This window comes from Lacerta agilis, chromosome 13 (genome assembly GCF_009819535.1).
Source record: "Lacerta agilis isolate rLacAgi1 chromosome 13, rLacAgi1.pri, whole genome shotgun sequence".
Taxonomy (NCBI): Eukaryota; Metazoa; Chordata; class Lepidosauria; order Squamata; family Lacertidae; genus Lacerta; species Lacerta agilis.
The window spans coordinates 43,581,121-43,601,457 of NC_046324.1; positions in this window are offsets into that span (position 1 = coordinate 43,581,121).

Genomic DNA, 20,337 nt, shown 5'->3' on the forward strand with positions numbered 1-20,337 from the left:
TACGCTGTTTCCTTTAACAGGGACGTGGGTGGCTCTGTGGTCTATACCACTGAGCCTCTTGAGCTTGCCGACCAGAAGGTCAAATCCGCGTGACAGTTCCCGTTGCTTTGTCCCAGCTCCAGCCAACCTAGCAGTTCAAAAGCACACCAGCGCGAGTAGATAAATAGGTGCGACGATAGGGGGAAGGTAAACGGCCTTTCCATGTGCTCTGGTTTCCATCACAGTGTCCCGTTGCGCCAGAAGTGGTTTAGACATGCTGGCCACATGACCCGGAAAGCTGTCTGTGGACAAACGCCGGTTCCCTTGGCCTGAAAGCGGAGATGAGTGCTGCACCCCACAGTCGATTTCAACTGGACTTAACTGCCATGGGGTCCTTTGCCTTTACTTTTACCTTCCTTGAACACAGCACTAACTTCACTGACAACAGAGTCCTGCGTCTTTTGTGCCGACCTGCGTCTGACTCCAACCCTGACACCTGGGTTGCATTGTTGTTGTTGTTCAGTCGTTCAGTCGTGTCCGACTCTTCGTGACCCCATGGATCAGAGCATGCCAGGCACCCCTATCCTTCACTGCCTCCCGCAGTTTGGCCAAACTCATGTTAGTAGCTTCGAGAACACCGTCCAACCATCTCATCCTCTGTCGTCCCCTTCTCCTTGTGCCCTCCATCTTTCCCAACATCAGGGTCTTTTCTAGGGAGTCTTCTCTTCTCATGAGGTGGCCAAAGTACTGGAGCCTCAACTTCAGGATCTGTCCTTCTAGTGAGCACTCAGGGCTGATTTCTTTGAGAATGGAGAGGTTTGATCTTCTTGCAGTCCATGGGACTCTCAAGAGTCTCCTCCAGCACCAGAATTCAAAAGCATCAATTCTTCGGCGATCAGCCTTCTTTATGGTCCAGCTCTCACTTCCGTACATTACTACTGGGAAAACCATAGCGTTAACTATTCGGACCTTTGTCGGCAAGGTGATGTCTTTGTTTTTGAAGATGCTGTCTAGGTTTGTCATTGCTTTTCTCCCAAGAAGCAGGCGTCTTTTAATTTCATGACTGCTGTCACCATCTGCAGTGATCATGGAGCCCAAGAAAGTAAAATCTCTCACTGCCTCCATTTGTTCCCCTTCTATTTGCCAGGAGGTGATGGGACCAGTGGCCATGATCTTAGGTTGCATAGAAAGGGATAAAGAGCTGCATTTTGCCCACAGGACTGAGGATTCTCACCCCTCTTTTATTGAAATAACTGGGTATGCCCATTGCCACTCCCATAGCTTGCCACCAACAGCCAGCTCAATTTCGATGTCTCAAGGAGTCCCACCTGCACAGAGGCCTTATCCCCCTGATCCTAGGCACGGGGAAGAGAGCTAATAATTAAACCAATGCCCCTTACAGCAACATGTCCTACATGTCCTCTTTTGAACATGGTAAAAATCCATCGCCTCCTTCCACAAAGGCGTCTGCTGACTTTTGCTTCGCAATCACATAACAGTCTTTGGTCCCTCCAGGCCTCTAACATTGCAAAATCAATCGCTTTCCAATACTCTGGCAGATGCGCGACTCGCTGCCAGCCAAAAGCGGTGACGTTAATCGGTCCCCATTGAGTTGCAGATTTCTGTTGCAGAGGGTGACTCAGTAAGAAGCATCTTCCGTACTTAGGTGTGCAGACGTTTTTTATTTTTAAAACCGAAACGTTCTGTTGGAATTTTTTCTCTCTCCCCAAAAGCCAGTAAGTAACTTAGGGAAGACTTGGCATCTGGAAGAATAGTAGAGTTGGAAGGGACCCCATCTAGTCCAGCCTCCTGCAATGCAGGAATCTTTCAGCCCCATGAGCTGTTCGAGAACGGAACGGGCCGTCTCTGAAAGCGGCAGTCTCTCGTCCATCGAGACAATTCTGCAGCGGTGCTGGACGGCAACCCATCAGGGATGCTGTAGCAGTAGGAAGCTTCAGCATCGCAAATGGGTTGGACTACAGGACCAGTGTGGTGTAGTGGTTAAGAGTGGTAGACTCGTAATCTGGGGAACCGGGTTCGCGTCCCCGCTCCTCCACATGCAGCTGCTGGGTGACCTTGGGCTAATCACACTTCTCTGAAGTCTCTCAGCCCCACTCACCTCACAGAGTGTTTGTTGTTGGGGAGGAAGGGAAAGGAGAATGTTAGCTGCTCTGAGACTCCTTCGGGTAGTGATAAAGCGGGATATCAAATCCAAACTCTTCTTCATGATGCTATTGGGGCATTTATACGCAATTCCGCTTTCAATACTGATTGCACCAGCAAAAATTCTGGAGAGACCATACTGCCTAATTTCCAGTTAGTGCATGCTCCGTACTTTCCTGCTGAAGTCCTGCAACTTTTCATACCACAGATATATATATATATTCCTCCTCTTATGCTGTGCTATAGTGCAAAGGTGCCCGACCAGGTTACAATAAGATGGTAACCTTGGGGAAGTATGGCAGAAAAAAATAATAAAGAGGAAAAATATGTGGATGGCCAATACTAATGCATCATTATTGTACAAGTGACACGTGGCAGAATAAACTTGGACTGGCAGACTATACTAGGAGTGGGGGAAGAAACTCAAGTAAGTTTGCTCTTGAAGGCAAATCTGCCTTTTCAGAAACAATGGATGAGCTGAAACGTAGGCATTCTCCGAAACCCACACTTCTCCGAATTTTGCAATCCAGTTCTCCAGCCATTGTTCTGTGCACTGAAGTTGTTTTAAGTGTGCATCTAGGGAACTGCAGCTCTTGGCAATGGATAAATTTCAAAATGCACATCAGGGGGAAATCGCTTGCCAATAACGTGTTTCTTAGGAGACATTCGCACCAAAACGGTGGTGGATTTTCACGGGGGGCTTTTTAGAAAAAAAAAAACGAATTTGCAAGCTGACGTGGAAATGTGGAGAACCGAACTTAAGATTGGGGAAATGAGCTAAGGAGGGAAAACCGAAATGGACCGATTCTCCCACCTCTGTTGCACGCAAACGCTTGCCCAAGAAACAAAGCTTCCTTTCCAACTCCCAGACCAGGCCAAGGCATGTAAAGAGCCTGCTCTAGACTTTTTCCACATCAAAAGGAAATGAAAAGCTCTGCTTTGCAGAAGCTCAGACAGGTTGTCTAGGCTGTGAGAATCATTACATATTAATAGGCTCTAAAAATATTCCGAATCCCCATTTCTGTGCATGAAATCTGCTCTCGGCAGATGGATTTTGCCTTCGCAAGCAAATCTGGGAATCAGCTCTGAAGGAGACTGTCTCTGACTAAGGAGCCTTTCAAACATGTGTGATCTCCCCCCCCCCCCGAAACCCCACGAGCTTTCCTTCTTATCGGTTTCCCAGACAAGAGATTCCCCCTGCACCTCTCTATATAACTTACATCGCCAGCAGCGAGAGGCAGATGGAATCGGAGGGGGAGCGATACCCAGCCTGGCTTGCCAAGGGGGGGGGGGGAGATAAATAATTTAAACTTTCCATTAAAGAAGAATCATTGGATGCCATGAAAGTTTAACGGTGTGGATCTACGTGTGCAATAAGGCAGTGCACACAAATGTTGTTCCTGTGCTGCTGCCGTGTGCAAAGGTGAATTTGTCACTTATGCAATAGTCGATAGTTGGAACGCAGGGTGCTGCCTTACACTGAGTCAGACCACAGGTGCATCTACAAACAGGTGTGGTGGACCTGTGGCCCTCCAGTGGTGGCTGAACTACAGCTACCATCACCCCTGGGCATTGGCTTTCTGCAGACCTTGCACCGTTCTCAAAGGTGAGGGAAAGAGCATGAGAAGGGCTTTGAATACAAGGTTAAGGAAGGAACCTCTGACTCTCCTGATGTTAAAACAAAATAAAAAATAAAAAAATTCTTTCCAGTAGCACCTTAGAGACCAACTGAGTTGTTCTTGGTATGAGCTTTCGTGTGCATGCACACTTCTTCAGATACACTGAAACAGAAGTCACCAGACCCTTATATATAGTGAGGGAATGAGGAGGGGTATTACTCAGAAGGGTGGTAGGAATGGGAGATTGGCTGATAGGTGTAGAAAACCTGTTGGCGACTGTTAACAGCTGCAATTGGTCTACCAGGAAAAAGCAAGGGGTGAGATGGCTAAAGATAGCTTTGTCATGTATAATGAGATAAGAATCCAATGTCTTTGTTCAGACCAGGTCTCTCCATGGTTTTAAGTTTGGTGATTAGTTGCAATTCAGCCACTTCTCTTTCCAGTCTATTTCTGAAATTCTTTTGTATTAAGACAGCTACTTTGAGATCTTGTATAGAATGTCCTGGGAGACTGAAGTGTTCTCCTACTGGTTTCTTTGTCTTTCTCTGTCCCTCACTATATATAAAGGTCTGGTGACTTCTGTTTCAGTCAGAGCCGTCTTCAGGGGATCTGCCGCCCTGGCGCGGCTATCCCTCCGGCGCCCCCGCCATGCCGCCTCTCCGCCGCCTCCCTCCCGCGCTTGCCGCCCCTTGGGAGGGGGGTGGGCGAGCGGGGGGTGAGGGGCGTGGCGCTGGAGCGGCGCGGGGCTCTGCGCGCCCTTCCAGCGCTTCCGGGATGGGAGGCGAGGGCGGCCGGCTCGCGCTCCACGCGCAGCTGGACGGCGCGGCGCTGCTGGGCAGCTCGCGCTGCATCGGGCGGGCGGCCGGCTGCGCGCGGGAGCGCGAGCCGGCCGCCCTCGCCTCCCAGAGCCCCAGCTGGAGTGCTGGAAGGTCGCGCAAAGCCCCGCGCCGCTCCAGCTGGGGCTCTGGGAGGCGAGGGCGGGCGGCTTACAGCCCTCCCGCCGGCGCGCGAGTGCCCGCCTGCCCGTGGGGGCGGGGGCGGGTTGGGGAGGAGGAGCCCGGTATGCCGGCGGGCTCGCGGGGGCGCCCCTGGGGCGCCCAGCGCCCTGGCGCACCGCGCCACCGGCTTCTATGGATGAGACGGCTCTGGTTTCAGTGTATCTGAAGAAGTGTGCATGCACACGAAAGCTCATACCAAGAACAAACTTACGGTAGTTGGTCTCTAAGGTGCTACTGGAAGGATTTATTATTATTTTTTATTTTGTTTTGACTATGGCAGACCAACACGGCTACCTACCTGTACTCAGAAGTAGGAATGGGGGTGCAGAGAGAAATCCAATCTGTCTGCATTTAAATCTGTACTTTCAGAAACAAGATGCAACTGAAACAAAGCCTTCCTTTGAAATTAACACTTCCCTGAATTTTTGCAATACCGTTTCCCAGCCATGTCATTTTTGCCTCTGGGTGAATGTTGCTGTTTGGATGGTTTCTGCACATGCTGTAGAGGGGAGTGAGGGGCAGATGGGGCTCATCAACCTGGGAAGGAAGCCCATCTAGGAGAAGGAAAACTCTGATGCTAAACCTCTGCTGCCTCGTGGGATATCTTCAGGAGAAGAGTAGAGTTGAGTAGAGTTTGGATTTGATATCCCGCTTTATCACTACCCGAAGGAGTCTCAAAGCGGCTAACATTCTCCTTTCCCTTCCTCCCTCACAACAAACACTCTGTGAAGTGAGTGGGGCTGAGAGACTTCAGAGAAGTGTGACTAGCCCAAGGTCACCCAGCAGCTGCATGTGGAGGAGTGGAGACACGAACCCGGTTCACCAGATTACGGGTCCACTACTCTTAACCACTACACCACACTGGCTCAGGAGTAAACACAAAGGCTCAGGAGTAAACTCTACAAAAATCCAGAGCGGAGTCCCTAAGTTGGTTGGATGGCGTCTTGTGTTGGCAAATGTCCCGCCTGGGGTCAGTTGTGAGACTGCTCCGAACCTGGAACAAAGCCTTGTGCACATTCCCGGCTACTCGAGACCGGTGGCACATTCAATATGCGATTGTTCCCCAGTGTGAAGACCAACACACACAAGCCATTGATGAGGCTAAGCTATTTATTATAGGTAAATGCAGAATATGTCTCTGCTAGCCAGCTCAGATACTCAGAGCTGTGCATAAGAGCGTCTAGCATCTCTCGAGCCAGAACTGAAAGTAACGTACAATAACATCACATGTGTGAGAAAGCAGATAGGACTGCTGGCTTTCTCACAGGATAAAAACAGACACATGTTACAGTGGCCACACTGTTGCTTTTGCAGCTCGGCATGTACAAATATCCCAACACCTTGTACGCCTCCTTCCTGCAACTCCTGCAGCCAAGCTGGTGCCAAATGTATTGCTCTGCTTTCCTTTGGACCACATCAGTGAGACTAAGAGGGGTGTCCTATCGTCTGGGCAGTCCAGAACCTCCGTACACACTGCCCAAGCTTGGACGGCCTTTTAGCCTGGGGTTTTCATATGATTTATTAGTATTTTTATATATTTGTGTACCTGACTGGTCTTTCCCCAGTATTTTTATCTGTTTTATCTGTATTTTTAGTCGCAATGGCCTGTTGGCTACGTGAATAAAGTTTGATTTGATTTGATTTGCCCAAGCTTGTGCCGTAGGAAGGTCACTTCTGTGCTGCTAATGCAATGGTTTGACTTCATCCCGTTGCCATCATGCTACAAGATCCTTTTATGCAGAGACGCCAGCTTGAGTGATTCCAGCAGGGTGCGCTTTCAGATAACATGAAGCCAAAACGAGGCCCTAATACCCTGGGTGGTAGGGAACCTTTTTTCAGCGTGGGGGCCACATTGCCTTCCAGGCAAACTTCCAGAGGGCCGCAGTACCAGTAGTGTACTTTTGCTGGAAGAAAAACTGAAGCCAAGAAAGCCAGAAAAAAACTGAAGCCAAGTCTCGCCATTTGGCACAGTGTGGCCTCTTTTACGTGGAAGCAGTTGGCACAGTGCCAAATCGGATCACGGCAATTTGGAATATCTGGGGACTCTCATAACCGCGGCGAGCGAAAACATGGAAACAGATTGGATGCCTGTCCCCATCTCCTTATTAGCTTTGCTCCCGAAGCATGACAGATGCTAAACTCATCAGCTTTGCCCAGAGGTATTCCTTTGTCATGAGCATCTCAGTGCTTATACCCTCATTAAGTTAAACTTGCATGATGAATATTGAGTGTGGCAGTTCGACAGCGCATATGCGGGAAGCTGGCTCCATTGAATTCCCACATTTGAGGGAGGGAAGCTTTTTCTTTTCTTTTTCTTTTTTATTGCATAGTTTTATTTTACAAGAAAATTCAAGTTAACAAACAACAAACGCATAACTTTGTTCCCGCATAAATTTCAAATTAACAAAATAGCAAATGCCTATCAAATGTAAATGAATATCATATCCAGTGATTTACCAAACCAGCTCAAACCAATACAACATTTTAATAAATACAACATATTAATAAAATTAAATACAATACTTATTAGTTGTTTGTGGGAGGGAAGCTTTTTCAGCTCTGCTGCAAGTTCGCTGGACGCTCACACCACACTTACGTGACCACCTCTATGGGAAATTGCAATACATATGCAGCCACACGTGGACTAAGGCATCATTCACCAACCTGGCGTCCTCCATCTGTTTCCATCTACAACTCCCCATCAGCCTCTGTTGGCGTGCAGTTCTTGCCCAAAACATCTGGAGGGGATCTGATTGGTCAAGGCTGGAACAAAATGCACAGCAGGGATAAGAACATAAGAACATGAGAAGAGGTCTGCTGGATCAGGCCCATGGCACATCTGGTCCAGCACCCTGTTCCTACAAGGGCCAACCAGATGCCCTTATGGCAGGCTTCCTCAAACTCTGCCCGCCAGATGTTTTTGGCCTACAACTCCCATGATCCCTAGCTAGCAGGACCAGTGGTCAGGGATGATGGGAAATGTAGTCTCATAACATCTGGAGGGCAGAGTTTGAGGAAGCCTGCCTTATGGGAAACTTGCAAGCAGAAATTGAGCACAAGAGCACTCTCCCCCTCCCCCTGTCATGCCTGGCTGGGGAGGGCACCAAATTTTGGCCTCACACAGGGCACCATAGTAGGACAAAGGCAAAGGGGGGTGTCATGGACTGGTTGGAAGCGGGGAAATGGTGGAAGGAACCAGCTGGGGAACCCCGAAGGGTAGAAGACTCAGAGCCCAGGGAGTGGTGGTGGGACAATGGTGAGTGGTCAGAGGGAGAAGACAGGGAGGAGGAGGTGCTGGAAGCTGAAGCGGTAGCAGGGCATAGTGAGCAGGGCGAGTCTGTGGCAGAGAGAAGTCCAGAATCAGAGGTGGAAACAGGAGAGGGGGAGGAGAGAAACCAAGAGGCGGAGATGAGTCAGGCTGGTGAAGAGGCATGGGACCCCTCCCTCCTGGTCTCCCAGAACCAGAAGAGGCATGAAGTGGGAGGAGCAAAGGCAGACATGCAGTTTCGGGGTTTCGGGGAATCGGCTTCCTCTTCCATGGCCGTGAATGAGCAGATCAAATGAAAGAAATTCATACCAGTTAGTTTCTTTAATAAACACAGCAAAAAGGAAAAAGAAAGCTTCAACCCAGAATGGCAGTGCTCCCAATTAAGGCTTACACCCCCTTGGTCCCTATTAATCTATGTCACTCCTAATCTGAGCTTGTACCCCCTGCACTGAGACTTTCTGAGCTCTTCTCGACCTTGGGCTGGGTGGAGGAATGCTGTCCAGAGACTGTGAATCTGTTAACTCTTCTTCTAGCTGTATTTCCCAGCTTCTGCCTTCTGAACTATGCCCCTCTGCAAACCACTGTTCCACTGGGAAGACTCAGGAGCAGGAGCAGGAGCAGGGGGAGGGGGGGCTCCCACCATTCCTCCTCAGTGCAGCCCTCCTCAGCACAGTCCCTGACACGCAGGGAGGAGTCTCAGATTGCTTGGAGAAAACCCTGAAGCGGGGGGGGGGACCTTTAGTCTCCACAACTGCCTTATAGTGGCAAGACATACCGATGAAGAGTTGCTGTGCACTCCTGAGCTGACTGTGTTTCTTCTAAGAAAGAGTTAAATTCACTTACTCCGTGTGAGTTATTCCTGACACCTGCTTTTGACAGTTGTGGGGACAAGAAATGTAAATTTAAAATTTCGTATGGTAGGCTACTTTCTACCTTTGACATGCAAGGAGCATTTTCAGAGTTCAAGCACACATTCCAAACAGGAAAATTCACTTGGGAGGCAAAGCAGAGTCAGCGAAAGATGTGGCCGCGCGGGGGGGGGGGGAAATGCTGTTTCAAGGGCCAGGTGGGAAGGCCTGGAGGGTCGCAATGGTCCGACTCAGGACAAGGTGGAATTCCTCCGTGTATAAGGAATGCCAGGCCAAAGACCTGACTTCCCCAGCATGCAGTCTCCAACGCAGAGCAGCTGGAAGATTCCCATCTCTTTCCACCAAGCAATCGAAACTGTCCTTGCAGGGTGAGATGCTGCAAAAGAGAGAGAGAGAGAGAGAGAGAGAGAGAGAGAGAAATGGGTCAGAAAATGCCGGTTGCCGAGGGAGTGATGCTGGAGCCAAACCAGCAAGCTTTAATTGGAAGGGTGCTCCTTTTTTTGGAAGCTGCCTCCCTCTGAGATGCCGCACTCAGCAAACGCAGACGGCGTGAAAGGAGCAGGGGGAGGAGAGCCTGGAGGAGCTAAGAATGACAGCCCTACGTGAGAAAGGATGGGGGTGCTGATATAGCTGGGTGTTATTGCAAATTGCAAAAAGAGGAGATCTGAGGCAGGGAAAGAGCTTCAGAAGAGCCTCCCGAGGGACATACGCCAAGCCAGTGGTGGGTGGGGCTGGGGACAAAAGTGAGCGGGGCACCAGGTGTACAATTCACCTCTGTGCAATTGGCTGGTTTTTACAGATGCACAATAAAAGGGACATTCATAGGGGTCAGGAGGTTGGTGGGGCAGTGTCCCCTTTGGCCCTGAAGAAAAAGAAGAAGAAGAGTTTGGATTTGATATCCCGCTTTATCACTACCCGAAGGAGTCTCAAAGCGGCTAACATTCTCCTTTCCCTTCCTCCCCCCACAACAAACACTCTGTGAGGTGAGCGGGGCTGAGAGACATCAGAGAAGTGTGACTAGCCCAAGGTCACCCAGCAGCTGCATGTGGAGGAGCGGAGACGCGAACCCGGTTCCCCAGATTACGAGGAGGTTGCCAACAAGATTCAGCCTAAGAGGTATCAGTCCACACTTGAAAGAAATAGGAAGGTCAGCACAGAGGTCCAATGTGCAGAGATAGCCGGGAAACCTGGAGGTTACTGCATTGGTCTTAACTCCATGCAAACCACTCTCTGCAAGTTGTGTTGCATTCAAACAGTTTCTGAAGTGTAGGTCGGTTCCCACAAGGCAAGAAACAGCGATAACAGCAAGAACCTCTATTGAACTACAGAACTGGACAACAGGGGCAAAGCAACTGCTTATATACATTTCTGGAGGCCTGGGCCACTCCCACTCCCAACGTGATTGGCTGTCTAAACTTCCAAGCTGCAAATCATGACTCAAGTTTAAGGGCCAGTGGCAGAGGCCCAAATCCTGAAATGTTCTGTGATTGGATATCATATATTGAATCAGAACACAGGGGCTCAGAATCCTTAGTCCAGACTCAAGCTCAGGCAAACACAGACCACTGACTACGTAACAGTTTCCCCCCTCCCAGAGCTACAATTCCCAGCATCCTTAACAAACTACATTTCCCAGGATTCTCGGGGGGAGGAGGGCCATGTGCTCTCAAAGTGCATTGGATGTGCTCTGAATGTCTGGTCCACTGAGATGGCAAAGCAGGAGCAGCTGTCTTCTTCTGCAGGCCTTCTGACAGACGACAGAACGGGGCTGATGGCAGGCACATGCCTGTCAAGCTAATGAGGGAATTAAGGACGGCCTAATCCAGCCCTCAGAGACGAAGCCACGTTTGGCTTCCATTTCCTGCGACATGAGCCGGCATGCGGCTCCCGAATTCCTCGCTCGCCACCACTCCGCCGTCTTGCACAGCAAGCCCAATTTTCCTTGTTCATCTCACCACCTGATAAATACACCCACACCATTAACAGAAACCCTGTTGCAAAGACACCAGGGCTCCCAGGCAGGGACATAGATCGGTATGTAAAAGGCACAGTCCTAAGGCACAAAGGCTGTGTTCGTACCAATAAAGCCTATAACTTCTCCCAGGGCCAGATTAAGACATTTAGAGCCCCATAACCCTTAAAAGATTTTGGTGCACCCATATATATCTAATTCAAAATATAGATGATAAGAAACCATCAAATGAAATTTATTCCCTGCTGTGGTTTGCAGTTTGCCTCGAGTGCCAAAATGTCTTAGGCTGGTCTTGCCCTGTTCCCCTGTTCTATGTGCAGAGCGCTTCTCTGGCTACATTTATGCATAAATCAGTTAAGGACACCGAGCAAGATCAGTTAACAGAGGCAGCTGAACCTCCAGCATTCGGTATACCACAGGACACAGCTTCCTGCTCTTTATGGGATTGAAAGAGGTGCTGCTGCTTTGACCCTGAACTTTGGAGGCCCAAATGAAGCACAGGGAACTGTTTCTATTATTAATATTATTATTATTATTATTGGCATTCCAATCCGTTCTGGATTGCGCTATGTAACACGGGCATGCTTAAGACGAACGCCCCCAAAAGAAAAAACCCGGAAGCAGCGTGATTTGAGCGCTTCTGCGCATGCGTGAAGTGCGCAGAAGTGTTCTGCGCATCCAGGGGTTGTGCACGTTCCGGAAACGCTTCCGGGTTGCGGGCGTTCTTAACTCGAGCGTTCGCAACCCGGGGTGTGTGCAACCCAGGGTATGACTGTACCTATATTCTGACTCTGAGTCGACGTCTTCCCGCCATCTCTCCCAACTGACTTTCTGACTTCCAATTATAATTTCATCCGCATCTCTCATTCCCCTCATCTACCTTTCCTTTTACTTTGAAATTCCTTATCATTGTAAATAAGTTTCTAATTTTAACTGTCAAACCTTTGAGCCAGTTCTGTTAGTGTTGCTAAGTGTTTACAATGTTCTTTCAAATAAATAATAAATTTACTCCAGTCTTTTTCAAACTCTTGGTCTCGCTCAGAGGTCCCCAAACTAAGGCCCGGGGGCCGGATGCGGCCCAATCGCCTCCTAAATCCGGCCCGTGGACAGTCCGGGAATTTGCGTGTTTTTACATGAGTAGAATGTGTCCTTTGATTTAAAATGCACCTCTGGGTTATTTGTGGGGCATAAGAATTTGTTCTTTTTTTTCTTCAAAATATAGTCCGGCCCCCCACAAGGTCTGAGGGACAGTGGACCAGCGCTGCCCCCCCTCCCCCTGCTGAAAGAGTTTACTGACCCCTGGTCTCGCTAGTCTCAGATTTTCCCGGACAGTCTTGCCAGCTCTGTATACAGAAGAGGCGCAGGGAGCTGTTTCAGTGGCTCCAGGGTGATGGCTGGCTGGGAACGGAAGGAATCTTTTCCGGGTCAGCAGCAAATCCTTCACGTCAGGGCATGCATGTGGCCTAATTTCCACAGAGTGGAGGCTGCGGCTTGAATGTTTTAGCATGCAAGACAAAACATTGCAAATCCTAGCCAAATCACGACGCTCCCGCTGTCATATTAAAACAGCCAGAAACCAGCCCATTGATGACGCTAAGATACCTTAGCTGTAAATAGGGTTTTCATTTTTTTATTTTAATTGCCTGATGCAGCTGCTGCTGAGGCGTGCCTGGAGGAGAGAAGCAAAACTGGCGTTTCTCAAGGCTGTGAAGGAAGAGTCATAAGTGTGATCCCAACATGACCCTTGCGTGTGTGTGCGTGTGTGTGTGTGTGTGCATGCTTCCAGTGGATGGGAGCTTCCTCCCAAGCAATTTGGGATGGGATATTTTAATGGAAAATTACCTAGCTTGTACTTCTTGAACCAATATGTGAATAGAAGCATAACTATGTTTTCAGATTTTGCAGATCTCTGAATTTTGCAATGCAGTTCTCCAACCAAACAGTGCAGAATCAGAGCCATCTCAAGCTCTTTTCTATGCAGTCTTATTAGAATCATAGAACTTTAGAGTTGGAAGGGACCAGGAGGATCATCTAGTCCAGGCTTCTTCAACCTCGGCCCTCATGCCTGAACACTGGTCCTGCTAGCTAGGGATCATGGGAGTTGTAGGCCAAAAACATCTGGGGGGCCGAAGATGAGGAAGCCTGATCTAGTCCAACCTCCTGCAATGCAGGAATATGCAGTTGTCCCATCGCTCAGCCCGGACACCGAGGTCCACCTCTGAGGGCCTTCTGGCGGTTCCCTCACTGCGAGAAATGAGGTTACAGGGAACCAGGCTGAGGGCCTTCTTGGTGGTGGCACCCGCCCTGTGGAACGCCCTCCCGTCAGATGTCAAGGAAATAAGCAACTATCAGACTTTTAGAAGACATCTGAAGGCAGGCCTGTTTAGGGAAGTGTTTAATGTTTGAAGTTTTATTCTGTTTTTAGTCTTCTGTTGGGAGCCGCGGCTGGGGAAACCCAGCCAGATGGGCGTGGTATTATTTATTTTTATTTTTATTTTTATTATTAGGATTGAACCTGTAACCTTGGCTTTATCAGCACCACACTCTAACCAGCTGAGCTATTCAGGCTGTTTATTATGTAGTTATAGTGAGTTAGATCAGGTTTCCCCAACCTGGTGCCCTCCAGATGTTTTTGGACTAGGCCCCTAGACCCATCTATGATCTGTAAATGCAGGGGAGAGGTTTGTTGTGCAGGTGGGGGTGGATAGGGGACGGGGACAAGTTAAATCATGTCACGACAGTTGATAGTATTTACCCAACACCCTCCAAACTCACAGATTCCAAGAAATCAGCTACGGCACTTAGATTAATCAAGGTAATTATATTCATAGCAATCATTTGGATTCCACGAGCATCGCAGAGGATAAATCAAATTTCCTCCACAGAATATTTTATGCGACTGAATGCCTGGGGATTACTTCAGCCTCTTCATTCTGTTTGTCCTCCTCTTTGCATGAATTGGAATTGAAAGTCGCGTTGAGGAAGATTAACACTCCTCAAATGCGCACCAGGACTGCTGTGTCACTGACTGTTTCCCCGGGGAAAATTCTGCTCTAGGCCAAGACGAGCCCAGCAATGGCTATTGCAAAGCATGGCAATTTTGTTACTTGAGGCCGGCTGGCCTCTTGGACGAGTGAGATATTTGTCCACAGCTCTGAATAATTGCTTCTCTGCTTCCTTTGCCATGCAAGATGAATGAATTAGGAAGAGAGTTCAAGGACACATCCCCAGCCAGAAAAAACACCCAAGAAGGGTGTGGATCTGGGCTGCTGACATGAGCGAGCCAGCAGTAAATCACACCGAGCAAGTTGGAATTAACTCTTTATTAGCAAAAACAGGATCTGCGTAGGAGTGCCAGGCCTAATGAGCAGAGCAGCTCAACTCTGGCAGGTCTTACCCCCATGAAGTACCGTATTTTTCTGCGTATAAAACGCCCCCTATTTTGGGGGGACTCAAATTTAAGAAAACGGGGGGAGGTGGCTCAGAGTTGTTGGGAGTTTTTTTGGGGGGGTTGCACAGGGTTGTTGAGCTTTTTTACGGGGGATTGCTGAAAATCGCTCACCAACACACAGTAGAAGAGTTTGAAGAGTTTGGTCCCCTCTTCTTCCCCACTTACCGTATTTTTCGCTCCATAAGACGCAATTTTTTCCTCCTAAAAAGTAAGGGGAAATATCTGTGTGTCTTATGGAGCGAATGGTGGTCCCTGGAGCCGAATTGCCAAGGGTCCAAAAGCAGATAGTGCTTTTTATTTTACAAAGAGAAAGGGGCATGTTGAAAGGACATGCTCATCAGCTCATCAGCAAGAGATCGGGAGAGAGATAAGAGTCCCGGCTCCCTTTCGGCCCACCCCCTTGCCCAGGCCTCCATTGTTGAATGTGCTACAGAGGGAGGTTGTTTGTTTCCCCAGCAACATGTGACTGGCTGATTAGATTATCTGTCTGGAAACTGTAGAAATGGCTCCCTTTCCTTCAGAAGCTGCAGAAATGTGAGTTGAACTCCATAAAAATGGGGCCTTTCCTCTTTGCTTTTCCCCCTTTGCAAAAGGAGCTTTGCTTTTCTCCCTTTGCAAAAAAGCTGCAAAACTTTTAGCTGAACCTCAAAAAAGCAGGGCTTTTAGAGGAGGAAACCCAGAAAAATGTTTTTTTTTGTTTCCTCCTCTAAAAACGAGGTGCGCCCTATGGAGCAAAAAATACGGTAGCCATTAAGCTCACTGGGTGAAACCTTGGACCAGCCACTCCCTCTCAGCCTAACCTACCTCACAGGGTTGTTGTGGGGACTAAATGAGGGGAGGGAGAACCATGTATGCCACTTTAGGCCCCTTGGAGAAAACAAGTGGCCTATAAATGCAATAAATAAATAAATAAATAAATAAATAAATAAATAAATAAATAATAAACTATTGCAAGCAAACAAAACAGCAAAAAAACAAGAACCCAGTGTCACCTGGTGAGAGTCTGAAGGGCTAGGCAAAGAGACCTGGAGGTCTCTGACCCTGTTTTCAGTCATAAAAAGCCAAGATCAATTGACATACAGACCTCCATTTTTTGCTGCGAGTCAGATGTCCATTAAGCCTCACAGCGAGGTTTTCGGCTGCAATTGCTTCCACTTAGAGGAATACGTGCAATGTGTTGGGCAGAGGGACGGGGGGGGGGGGGGAAGAGGCGTGGAGCACAAACACATCTTATTTATCCCTCCAACATGCCATTTGTGTCAATCAGCAATAACAAAGGAAATTGCTGTTGGCCCCCTGGGCTACTAAGTGAATGAACTGCGAGGGAGGTGGGCGTGGAAGGTTGTTTTTGTGTGAGGTGAAATCTTCTCTCTTTCAAAGACAGGCAGGCGGCTCCTCTCCACTTAACAATTTGTGCAGGTAACAGAGGCGCCAGAAAGAGTGGTGAGGGCAGGGTGACTTCATGTTGTCACAGGGCCAAAAAAGAGGCATATAGAGGGGTCAGCTGTAAGACCAGCTCAGGATCAGGGCCGGATTTAGGTTTGATGAGGCCCTAAGCTACTGAAGGTAAAGGGGCCCTTTATATGTCCAGCTGTCCTTTGACAACAACAAATGGTCGCTGTTTTTTGTGTTGAATATATGCTATATGTCAAAACAAAATAAAAAATAAAAAATTCTTTCCAGTAGCACCCTAGAGACCAACTAAGTTTGTTCTTGGTATGAGCTTTCGTGGGCATGCACACTTCTTCAGATACCATACGCTATATGGTAATTTATGGACCTAATAGGTATCTAAAGCCATTTGCACATAACAAAATATGTATTTTATCATACATGAGCAAACCAGTGATATTTTAGGGAGCAGGCAAGCCCATTATTTACATCATAGGAGCCTACAAAACACAGTTGCTGTATGTAGGTTTTATTTGTTTTTTTATCTTATATTTTGGAAATGTACATCCAAGTTTTTTCCTTTGATTTTTTTTTGGGGCCCCCCCAAGAGAGTGGAGCCCTAAGGTATATAGCTTGTTTAGCTTATACATAAATATGGCACTGCTTGGGATACTGACTTTGCTTTGCAGGAAAGAAAGACGCACAGGTTTTCCCAAACCTCCCTAGCAACCTACGAAGCTGTGTTATACGCAGCCAAACCTTTGGCGCATCGAGCTCAGTGTTGCCTACACTGACTGGCAGCTGCTCTCCAGGTTTATGGCAAGGAGTCTTTCCCAGCCACTACTTAGAGATGCCATTGGAGGTTGGACCTGGGACCTTCTGCATGAAGAGCAGATGTTCTGCCACCGAGCTGCTCCCCTTCCCGTCAAAACAGGAATATAGGAAACTGAATTAGATGGCCACTTTGCTGGTTCATCTTTCACCCACACTGACTGGCAGCCGTTTCCAGCATTTCAGACTAGAGATGTTCCCAGGCCTACCTGGAAACACCACTGGGGATTGTTGAACCTGGGGTTTTCCACGTACAAAGCATACACCCCTTGCTGAGCTAGGCTGTTGGCATCTGTCTGTCTTGGGAGACAGAGTGCGCTTTTGGGGGTGAAGTCAAATCGTTGGAGGGTTGCAGTGTCTGCTGTGGCTGTAGGGACCGATACAGGAGAGACATGTTTTGTTGCAGCTGGGGCAGTTGAAGACATCTGGTGGATGGGCTGCTGCAGATGCACTATGGCACTTCTTTCTCTCTGTGCTCCTCCCAGTGGTCATCCGTCCTTTGGTCACTGCTATGAATGAACAATCTGTCTGTCTCCATGTACTGTCATCATCGGCAGGGGATTCCCACACGGCGGGGTTGAGGATGTCAGCCTTCACGTCACGTTTGCAGACATCTTTGCAGCGCAGAGTTGGTCTGCCAGCAGGTCTGGTGCCTGAAGCCAGCTCCCCGTAGAGGACATCCTTGGCGATCCTGCCATCTTCCATTCTGTGGGCATCACCAAGCCAGCCTAGACTTGCTGGGAACATGCTGCGAATGTGGGCTTGGGAGAACACAGCTCTGTTTGAGACTCTGTCCTGCCACGTGGTGCCCCAAATCTTCCTGACACAGCGCAGGTGGAAGGTGTTGAGGCATCGCTCCTGACGGCTGCAAGTTCCCCATGACTCAAGCAGCAAGCTCAACACACAAGCCCCGTAGACCTTCATCTTGGTACTGGACGTTAGCACCACGTCCAGTACCACATTCCCCCATACCCTTTTGGAGAGGCCAGCCATTGCCGGAACCTCCTTGCCAATATGCTTGTTTACAGCTCACACGTATACCGTGATAAATACAACAACAGCTTTGGCCTTGATTCAATCCACAAGCAGTGGCAGAGGAAGGGTGCGGGGGGCAGTCCGCCCCGGGTGCCATATCTGAGGGGGTGACAAGGCACCCTGCAGGGGGTTTGCCCTGCCGCCATTGCACCACAGCAGCCATGTGCGGAGGATCCCACTGCCATCTGTATGGCGCTCAAGTGGGCGCATGCGTTGCTACATACTGCGCATGCACATGTGCAGTAGATAGCAGCGGTGCCCATGCGCCGCCAGGTGGTTTCCTGATGGCGCCGCTCGAGCGCTGTACGGACAGCAGCAGGATCCCTGTGCAGTATGTAGCAGCGCTGTGCATGTGCCGTATATGTGGCACATATTCATGCACCACCGGGTGCTGGTTAGCCTTCCTTTGCCCCTGTCCACAAGTGACAGCACAGAACCTCAGGGTGGATTTCAATTCAGCCATTTCCCTTTGCAGTCTCCCTTCGAAGTCCCAGACTCAGGTCCCAGGCTTCCCTTTGGAAGTTCCAGCTGAAACAGAGGAATCTGTGTTACACACAGATCTAGCTCAGTGTCACCTACCCTGAATGGCAGCAGCTCTCCAGGATTCCAGGCAGGATACCCCACCAGGAGATGCCATTAGGGGGGGCAACCTAGGATCTTCTGCCTCCAAAGCAGGAGGGTCATAGTGAGCCTCAAAGGAAGAAATGAACGATGCAATAAATAAAAACGCATGTGCAGAGCATTCCTAACCATGTCTACTCACTGGGATTTACTCCCAGGTAAAGAAGGTTACGATTAGAGCTGAAATGAAGCCGACCCTTTGCTAGATCCACAAAGGATGAGGGCTGGGCTTCAGCCAGCTCCACAAGAGCTTGCTCCCTTTGCAAGCAAGTCCTCCTCCGCCTCATCTCTGGAGCCGAACTGACCTCTGCTGGTCTCTGAAAGTATTAGAAGAATCCGAGCCCCATGGCCGACACCTACGCAAGTCTTCTTTTCAATCCACTTTGCAGCCCAGGTTTTTAAGCAGAGGTTGGGCCATGCATCTGCCTTGAAAGCTTCAGTTGAGATTCCTGCATTGCAGGGGACTGAACAACAACAACAAAATCGCACAGTCACAAAGCTCACTGGGTGTCCTTGGGTTTAACCACTTATCTCTTTGCCTCTCCTACCTCAAGGGTTGCTGTGAGGTTCTGCCAGTGTGGTGTAGTGGTTAAGAGCTGTAGTCCCGTAATCTGGTGAACCGGGTTCGCTTCCCCACTCCTCCACATGTAGCTGCTGGGTGACCTTGGGCTAGTCACACTTCTCTGAAGTATCTCAGCCCCACTCACCTCACAGAGTGTTTGTTGTGGGGAAGGAAGGGGAAGGAGAATGTTAGCCGCTTTGAGATTCCTTCAGGTAGTGATAAAGCGGGATATCAAATCCAAACTCTTCTCTTCTTGGGGTGCTTGGACTGTCCTGAGCAACTTGGAGGAAGGGCAAGAGAAAAATGTAAAGATAATAGAGAGAGAGGCCAGGGTGACCTTGGGCCAGTCACTGCCTCTCAGCCTAACCTCCTCAAATTATTCTGGACCCTGTAGTTTACTCCTTAGAATTACAAACCCCGGCAGCCTTTAAAGAACCAAAGTGTCCAAGATTCCTTGAGGGAGAAAACATGTGCTTTAAATGTTTGGTTTGTAGGCTCCTTGCAGGCAGAGACTTGTGTTCTCACAGCACACACTGCATATACACAGTGCTGGTGCTTGGCAATTTTGTTTCGTTTCTTATAATGTTTATTAAATTTTCTGTTTTACAATTTAGACTATTCGTTGAAACGACCTTAAAATATCATTGACTTCCCTTCTTCTCTTTCCATGGTTCATTTTGCATAACATAAATCCCTGCATATTTTATATAAACTAAACCATTCAGTATTCCTTTATTACATCCACCAAAACTTATTTACACTGTTGAATTGATCTTAATGCTGCCAACATTTTCAAGTGTACACAATTCCCCCCCCTCATATATTCAATAAACATTTTCCAATCTTCTCTAAATGTATGTTCTTCTTGTTCTCTTATTCTGTATGTTAGTTCCACAAGCTGCACATATTCCATCAGTTTAAGTTGCCATTTTTCTTTAGTTGGGACCTCGCTCGTTTTTCATTTTTGAGCTAACAGAACGTGGGCTGCAGTAGTGGCATACATAAAAAACCTTTTTTGGCACCTGTGAATTTCCATTTAAACATTCCCCCCCCCCCCAATTCATTAGTGATTTTGTACCCTAGACAAGGCTAACTACTTATACATCCACACTCAATTGCTAACAAGGCTCTTAATCTCAGGGTCGTGGGTTCAAGCCCCAAGCTGGGCAAAAAATTCCTGCATTGCAGGGGGTTGGACTAGATGACTCTCGTGGTCCCTTCAAACTCTACAATTCTATGATTCTATCAGCGCTGGATTAAACCCTGGGGAGGCCCCTAGGCCGTCAAAATCTTGCCCCCCCCCGCAAATTATCTCCCAAGACATTTTTTATTTTACCAACCAACAATTGCAATAAATCAATTTAGATCCATTGTTGCAGGGCCGCTAAAAAGTGTGGGGCCCATAGGCCAGGGCCTGCTTTGCCTACTCAGTAATCCGGCACTGGATTCTATGGAAAACGGCAAGCACAAAAGTAGAAACCTCTCGGCTTATTTTAAATGACCAGCATAAGGAATACAACAAACGCATGTGGAATCTAGACACATATTTTTAAAAAGCGCTGGCTGTGAAAATGCTT